The 8,675-nt window shown below is 40.3% G+C and overlaps 2 non-coding genes across 2 annotated transcripts; both read right to left on the bottom strand.

Annotated features, from left to right (window-relative positions):
• Positions 1–3,613: 3,613 nt before the first annotated feature.
• Positions 3,614–3,686, bottom strand: TRNAF-GAA (transfer RNA phenylalanine (anticodon GAA)). Its single transcript has one exon. It is a non-coding gene; the product is annotated as a tRNA-Phe (tRNA).
• Positions 3,687–4,388: 702 nt separating this feature from the next.
• Positions 4,389–4,475, bottom strand: TRNAS-GGA (transfer RNA serine (anticodon GGA)). Its single transcript has one exon. It is a non-coding gene; the product is annotated as a tRNA-Ser (tRNA).
• Positions 4,476–8,675: the final 4,200 nt, after the last annotated feature.

Genomic DNA, 8,675 nt, shown 5'->3' with positions numbered 1-8,675 from the left:
CTTCCCGGGGATACGCCCTCCTCAAACAAAGGGTTCCTGAATAAGAAGGATGGCGGCCTTCGTTCTTAAGTTAAGAAGAGCAGATGGAACTATTAGATTTGCTAGCGTTCCGGGAGAATAAATAAGGTCATTTAGTAAGTTCATAACAATTTCTGTAAAGCAAGGGGCAAAGCTTCTACGACAGCTTCCCCCTCATTGCCATCGTCGGCCTTCCCCAGCTCCCCTCCTTCGTCGCTTCTGGCTAAGCATCTTTCGGCGGAGGAAAGGAGGCGACTAGTCGCTTCTGGCGAAGCAGCGAGTTCATGAGCAAGTGAATGAACGAGCAGCGAGTGAAGTGCAACAGTCGTAAGTAAGGCTCGCCATGTTCCTAAACCTAAAAGGAGTGACCATCTTTTCTTCCCTTCTACTGACACTGAGCGAGCTGCAAGCATAGGCAATAGTTTCCGTAGGGGTGGGGCGCAAGCAAGCGTTTTCAGGCTCCGCTAGCTAGCGTACTCTTCTGCTATCAATGAAACCGAAAGAAAAAACCAGTGCCCTTTCGTATAGATCGAGACGCAGTACTTTTTCTTGACTTCTTCCATACTAGGAAGAATGGAAGGAAATCCTTCGATAACACTTCTTCCTTATTTGAAGAAATGATATCCGACGCCCGCTCTTTCATTTCAAAAAAGTTCTTCTTCTTAAGAAGCAAATAGCATTTCCTATTGATTTGTCCCCTGGACTAGACCTATGTAGATTCGGAATTATCCGTCGCTACGCTGTTCCCAAGGACTAGCAAAATCGAAATAGCGAAATTCTTGGGTCATCTCAATGGGTTCAGAAACCACACGTTTCTCTGGATCATCATAGCGTACTTCCACATATCCACTCAGAGGAAAGTCTTTTCGTAATGGATGACCCTCGAAACCATAATCAGTTGATATACGGCGTAAATCCGGATGATTGATGGAAGAAACACCAGACATATCCCATACTTCTCGCTCCCACCGGCCGGCTGATGGAAATAGACTGACTACCGGAGATATTCGTGTTACTTCGTCCGCACTTGTTTGTACACGAATGCGTGAGTTATACCGAGTACTCAGTAAATTATGGACAACTTCAAATCTTCGTTTTCGAGAGGGATGATCCACTCCGCAAATATCGATCGAAACTTGAACCCTTGTATAGGTATGCCATTTTAGAAAGCACAACAATGGAAATGGGTAGTCAGTATTGGTATAAGATCTATTCCCATGTTCCGATCTTTTCATTTTATGTACCCATTTCTTGGGTAAAATCTCCCAACTATATTGGAAAATGGATTGGTTATCCATAAATGAAAATAAAGAAAGCTTGATTTTTGTTCCGCTTCTTGCTCTAAGCAGAAAGACTTGTCGGAAATCGCCGGTTGGGTTGGTCCGACCAAGAAAGGCATGGGAGTGGAGAGGCGGAAGTGAAAGACTGGCTACCAATAAAGATCCCTCACTGCACACTTTCTATAGTTCTGTATCCAGGATCGGCTGCATGCTCTAGTGTTGAATCGGGTATAGAACCCAGGATGCTTGGTTACAATTCCGAATCCGCTAAACCATGTTTGTTTTCTTTTTTTTTCTCGACTGGCTTTATCCATGGGTAATGAGTTTCGATGTATTGGGCGTTTCCGTTTAGAAATAGAAGCTTTTTCGTGCTTGCTTGCGAGCATTGGAATGGCCTGAATGGAATGAATATTAAGATAAATAAAAGAATAAAAATAAACCATTAAGAAAGTTATTCATTCTTATATTAATTTCCTATACTTGACCGATTCCAATTCCGTTATTTCAACTACACCAAATGATCTTTCGAATTGGTCAAGACTCTCCAGTTTATGGCCCCTTCTATTCTATTCTATTCTATTCTATTCTATATGGTACCTGTTGTTGTTTCATTGAATTTGCTTCAGGCTCGCGATTCGACTTTGATCATTATGGATTGGTACCAAGAAGATCAAGTCCTAGGCAAGCGGACCTAATTTTAACAGCCGGTACGGTAACAATGAAAATGGCTCCTTCTTTAGTGAGATTATATGAGCAAATGCCTGAATCAAAATACGTCATTGCTATGGGAGCTTGTAGTATTACTGGGGGAATGTTCAGTACGGATTCCTATAGTACTGTTCGGGGAGTCGATAAGTTAATTCCTGTGGATGTCTACTTGCCGGGCTGTCCACCTAAACCGGAGGCGGTTATAGATGCCCTAACAAAACTTCGTAAGAAGATATCGCGAGAAATAGTTGAGGATCGAACTCTATCTCAAAAGAGAAATCGATGTTTTACTACCAGTCACAAGCTTTATGTTCGGCGCAGTACTCATACTGGAACTTACGAGCAAGAATTGCTCTATCAATCACCGTCTACTTTAGACATATCTTCTGAAACTTTTTTCAAATCCAAAAGTCCAGTATCTTCCTACAAATTAGTGAATTAGGAAGGGCTCTTTTGTGCAGAAAAAGAAAGAGCAGGGCAATCTTTCAAACTTGCATTCGAAATGTGAAATATTTATACAAAGGGGGAGAGATCAAGACAATGCAGCAGGGTTGGTTATCTAATTGGCTAGTCAAACATGAGGTGGTTCATAGATCTTTGGGCTTCGATCACCGAGGAATAGAGACTTTACAAATAAAAGCAGGGGATTGGGATTCCATTGCTGTCATTTTATATGTATATGGTTACAATTATTTACGTTCCCAATGTGCTTATGACGTAGCACCTGGTGGATCTTTAGCTAGCGTGTATCATCTTACGAGAATACAGTATGGTACCGATAGAAAAGAAGAAGTATGCAGCATAAAAGTCTTTGCCCAAAAGGATAATCCTAGAATCCCGTCTGTCTTCTGGATTTGGAGAAGTGCCGATTTTCAAGAACGCGAATCTTATGATATGGTGGGAATCTCTTATGATAATCATCCACGCCTTAAACGTATCCCAATGCCTGAAAGTTGGATAGGCTGGCCCTTACGTAAGGACTATATAACCCCCAATTTCTATGAAATACAAGATGCTCATTGAATGATAATAAATTCATGCTCACTTATACAACACAACTCCAGATTTTATTCAAGTCAAGGAATATTTTTACGTTCTGTTCCTAGACGAAACGGAATACCTATTATATTAGAATGAATTCCTATTATACAAAAGGGTCCAGATAGACTGAGCAAAAAAGGGCTTCATTTCGATTCTCCAATTTGGAAAATCACATATTCATTTCCTTCGTATAAACAGAAAAATACGATGACTCAAAGAAGTTCCCTACCACGAACTTTGTACCGCGCGCATTACTTAGAACAACTTTGTACCGCGCGCATTACTTAGAACAACTAGGAAAGTAAGATAAGCAAGAATATAAAAATATTCGGAATAGCAGAATAAGAAATGAAAAAATGAAGAAAAGGGAACCTAATCTCACCTCCTTCTGTACCATAAAGAAAAGAACCCGAGATTTTGACCCTAAAGAAAAAGAAGTGTCTCTATTTAGAGATTTATCTACTTAGATGAAAAAATCATACTCCTTCTATATTATTATAGAATATGTATCCCAATCCATCTCGAGTAATTTGCATCAATACCTATTCGGTAGATCCTTTTTTCTGTGCCAGGAACCAGATTTGAACTGGTGACACGAGGATTTTCAGTCCTCTGCTCTACCAACTGAGCTATCCTGACCATTTATTGTGCATCATCCTAGTAGAGTACTTGTATCTATGTCAATTAAAGGGACTAAAAAAGAAAAAAGTATTCTAAAATTGGACTTAGTAAATGTCAGGATAATGATATGGATTGTGAATGACTTACTTAATAATAGGGATTACTTGCCTATACTATAATATGTTCATTTGTATGAATGGGATAAGATCCAAAGAAGTAAGTTCGGATCCGTTTGTGAAAGAGTAGAATAAGAAAGATAGTGAATCTTGTTTGAACCATTAATGAAAAATAGAGGTTGGTACAATAGTTAGGAAGTAAAATGGGCTTTTTATTGGGGATAGAGGGACTTGACTTGAACCCTCACAATTTATAAAGTCGACGGATCAACCTTAGTGAATACTATAAATTTCATTGTTGTCGGTATTGACATGTAGAATGGGATTCTCTCTTTATTCTCGTCAGACTTGAACCTAACGAAAATAAGAAAGGTTCATAGAATTTTATCCCCTTTTCGCGGAAGGGCCTTAATCCGTATTTTCTCATTCATGTATCACAAATGGATCTATCTACAGTAGGATTTTTTTCTTTTTTGCTCATTTGTATTTTACGTACCAAAGTAATTAATTTGGAATAATGAATTTCTATCAAATAAAGGTATTATTGCGGAAATCTATTTGATTTGATACATTGTGGTCGGTAACGTTGGTGAATTAACAGAAACGGAAAGAGAGGGATTCGAACCCTCGGTAAACAAAAGCCTACATAGCAGTTCCAATGCTACGCCTTGAACCACTCGGCCATCTCTCCTACATAATCTTATTATTGACCAGAAACTGAGTGAATAGCGAGTTTTCGTATCCCTGCAAGTACAGGTACAACCGATCACGGGTTCCATAGGGAGTTTGACTTCCTTTCCAATTTAATATTTCTCAACAACAACTTCTCTCATCCCCACGGATCTATTCAAAATTCTGGAATCGTCCCATGTTTCTATTTCGATTGTATGGCGTGGCGTATACACGTTCTGCAAACAGAACGTATGGTTACTTTACTCTATTTTCTCATGGCTTGTTAAACCTTTCTTTTTTCTCTTTGGATCATAACCAAATCAAAACTTCTCGAGTTATCAGAATCCATAGTAAAATTCAGTCCTTGGTTATTCAAGTTAGATGAAATAGTAATAGTTTGGCTCATTGGTATACTACGAAATCCAATCTGATTCAAATATTTCATATCTCTCTTTGTCCAAACAGAAGGAAAAGGAGACAATTTGAGCTGGGCGGAAAGCCCATATCTCTCTTATCCATTTAGAACATATGGATCTATTTATAAGAATTTATAAGAATCGAATTTGTTTGTTTTTATGTTATTTTGTGAAGTAATGAAAATCAATCATTCTATATAGAATGGGTTGCTAATTATGCCTAGATCCCGTATAAATGGAAATTTTCTTGATAAGACCTCTTCGTAGCCAATATTTTTTTCGAATAATTCCGACAACCTCTGGAGAAAAAAGGGCATTTAGAGATGGTGCGATTTGACTCTTTTATCTTGTTTTTTTTAGCCCTACACCTCAGTCTTACGAGAAAGAGGGGCGGTTCGCATAGAGAGAACCAAACCAAATTAGTAAAAGAAACCCACGCTTGGTGAAGGTGAGGTTTGGAGATCTAACAATTCCTTATGTCGTGTATCCTCGATTGATGCAGCCTCAGATGCTTCAATTGTAGATTTGAGTATTGAGCGAAAGGTTACACCACCTATAGGTTCTGTATTACAGGCCAATCCTACTCCACTAGTACCAATAGGCGGCATAGGGGAAAAAGCACAACACCTAGGAATAGGAATCAACAACACAAAAACTTTATTAATAATTACCCAGCAAGAAAACGTATGCGCTTTAGCAACAAAGCGCTCATCCCTTGCTTGTTGACCCGAGGGATCCCTTCGTGACGGCCTCTAGATTGAACTAGGGCTTAGAAATACTGATTTCACTGATTCAGCTATTTCTGTCCTAATAGGCAAGAAGTAAAGTTTTCAACTAGATTGATAGAGAGGAATGAATCAGTATCTAGTCCTGCCTTCCTTAAGGACGACTCTTCGGTCAAGCTTGTTTGAGACCGGAGCTAATCCTAGCCCGATACTAGGATCACGATACGCATTTCGAGAACTGGCACCTGGGAATAGGCCCTGCCCAAGGTGGTCAAATTGGTACTTGTCAGGAAATGTCATGAAACAAGCATGCAAGCATAATTTATTAGTAGTTCCAGATAAAGAAAGAACAAAGACTGCCTATTCCCTTAAAAAATAGGATGGAACAGTTGTATTCTGGATAAATTCTTTTTATTTGGAGTTTTCCCCCTTTTTTTAGGACGCAGTTATTCAGTATACCCACGTGCGTAACATTCTTGGTTGTATCTTTAGCAACCACTATGCAAATAAGGCCTCCGAAAGCTTCACTAACCACTGTGAAATATTACTCTGGTACCAATGAAAATTGCCTTGCTATATCAATCATTATCCGGTATGGAGCCAGCGTCACTGTCGGTTTAGCGTGAGTACCTTCCCACAGTACTCGATAGCATTCGTGCACCTAGCATTTGTGCTGAATTGTCTACCAGCTCCTGCCTTCTTGTCCTTTGCGCTCAAGTCTATGGCCAGTACTGCCCGGGGCAATATTAGAAGTTTTCTGAGGGTTCCATCGCCTCTTGGTTGGTTTTTCTCCGCAAGCAGAGCAAGCTAGTTCACATCCGATTATCCTTACCGCACTAACCATTGCAGGCGAGGTAGCCTTGCCCTAACGTCATAGAGAAGACGTGCCGCAGCTGCCTTTCTAAGACCTGGTACAAGTGATGACCTAGTTGATAAGGGTCGAATGCGTAGTTCATTCGCATGTCTTTCGAAAGAAAGGATGCTTCAGAACAACCAAGTAGTACTGGGAACAACTCCTATTGCGTCAAAGGGTTCAGGAGCCATTCTATGATAAATCGAGAAGGGACAATCCGGTCCTGGTCCATAGAACCGATCAGAAAGGCCAGAAATCTGTGATCTATCGCACGAAAAGGGCTTCGTCCGATCCATTAAAATCTAGGAAAAGTAGCCGTATAGCGCCTGAAATGGGTCATGTTTCTTGTGCTCTATATCGCAAGTTCGGATAGGCTTGCATATGTTTCTATCTCAAAGTGGAAAACCAATTATACGTTAGCTAGCACGAACTAGAACCGCCCCTCGATTTTAGTATCTGACCTTCAATTCCAAGAAAAGGTAGTAAATAGGTAAATCGGTTAAAGCTCTTGTTTGGGAAATGGGTTGAGTTGAATTCATATTAATCTTGCCAAGAACAGAACAAGAAAAAAAACATAATTGGCTAAGGCACTTTCCTACCGGTTAAGATTTCCAGTATTCTAACAATCATCACAAGCTAAATGGATAGCCTTGCTTTGAAGTAAAAAGATAGATTGAACTTATCTTTCATTTGTCAAATCTCTAAACATCAATTCAATGGAATTGATTCTGTTGAAGAAAATCGATAAACTGAAATCAAATGGAATCAGAAAAAACAAATCAAATGTCATTCCATCAATTGACGACAAAAGATAGGAATATGCATTAGATGGACAAATTTTCACACACTCATGTCAAAATGCAAGTAATCTTAAACTTTCTGATCATCAAGGCTCCGAAACGAAGAACTTCTTGGAGTACGTGTACTTCCTTTCCCATAAAAACGTTCTAAATTCCTCTGTCTGAGAGATGGGCACTTAAGAGCTAGAAGACCCACATAACGAGTACCCATGAGGGAGGCGGGCTACAGTGCTCATGCAAGGCATAAACTTTCAAGAAAGACAAATTCTACAAGCAGGAGAAGTATCCTAGGCAAGAAGAGGAATATCCTAGCAAAGAAGGTGAAATAAGCGGTTAAGAGAAGCTGACCAAGCAAGCTTCGAAGACGATCGACCAGTACACTCCAAAAAAGACAACCAAGATTGAGTGACACGCCACTAAGAGAAGAGAACCTTTTGAATACATAGAAAGCTTCCTGTCGCTACTCGGCTGTTTCGACCGTTACCCGGTAGACAGAGGCCCCGGTTCCAATATACTAGGCGCGGTACTCCCCACGAATTGGTTATGACTACGATAGAGAAATGCCATCGCTAGAGGGACGAGCGCTAGATACGCTAGAGGAACTTCACTCCTCCTTAGTAAAAGTGAGACTAGGTAGAGGAGGTAGAAAATAAGGCCTACCGTCTATATGGGACTAGTCATCAAAAAAGCAACCTATATCGACGTAAAGAGAGCTAGGGTGAAGTGGACTATTAGATCCCCGGCTTACCATTAGAAAGAAAGCTTAGCCTTAGACGTCAATGTGTTAAGCATATAGGAAGCCTTCTAAGAAAGTCAGTAAGAAGTAGACTTCATTCTGAAACTCCAGCATTTAGGCCCGTATAGAATGGGTCCTCAAGCTTAGAATCATTTGGCCTAACCTTTAATACTCGTCAGCATCTTTTCATCCGGGTCGTACTAAAGGCAGGTAGACCGAACACACGGCACCTGTCCCAATGACTGGTACACTGACGGTGGCTTATTGGCTCCTTCCTCCCTTCCATCCTCAAGTCTTACTTTCCTTGATGCCTTAGTTTACTTGATGCCCGATTCATTCCTCCCTATATTCAATCTCTTGAGCCATATTCTAGAGTCAGGTTTGACTTGCCTTTCCTTACTTTCTTTACTTCACTAGCCTTACTGGACATACCATACATACTGGACTGACTGGGCTTAGCAACTAGTTATGTCCCTATTGGACAAATCTCCCCTACACCGTAACCGTAACCGGATTACATTCATTCAAGTTGGCAATCCCCTGATCTTTGCTTTGCTTCCGGTGTGCGATCCGAATTTACATATAATGACCGTAGTTAGCAGGCAATGGCCAAGGTCAGTGCATCTCGAACTAGTGGGTCACTATATCTAAACTATCTAATACAACTATTGAATGCGCTTTCTATCTAT

Source organism: Setaria viridis, unplaced genomic scaffold, assembly GCF_005286985.2.
Source record: "Setaria viridis unplaced genomic scaffold, Setaria_viridis_v4.0 scaffold_310, whole genome shotgun sequence".
NCBI lineage: Eukaryota > Viridiplantae > Streptophyta > Magnoliopsida > Poales > Poaceae > Setaria > Setaria viridis.
Note: the sequence above shows the minus strand (reverse complement) of the source record. Positions and strands in the feature narration are given on the sequence as shown.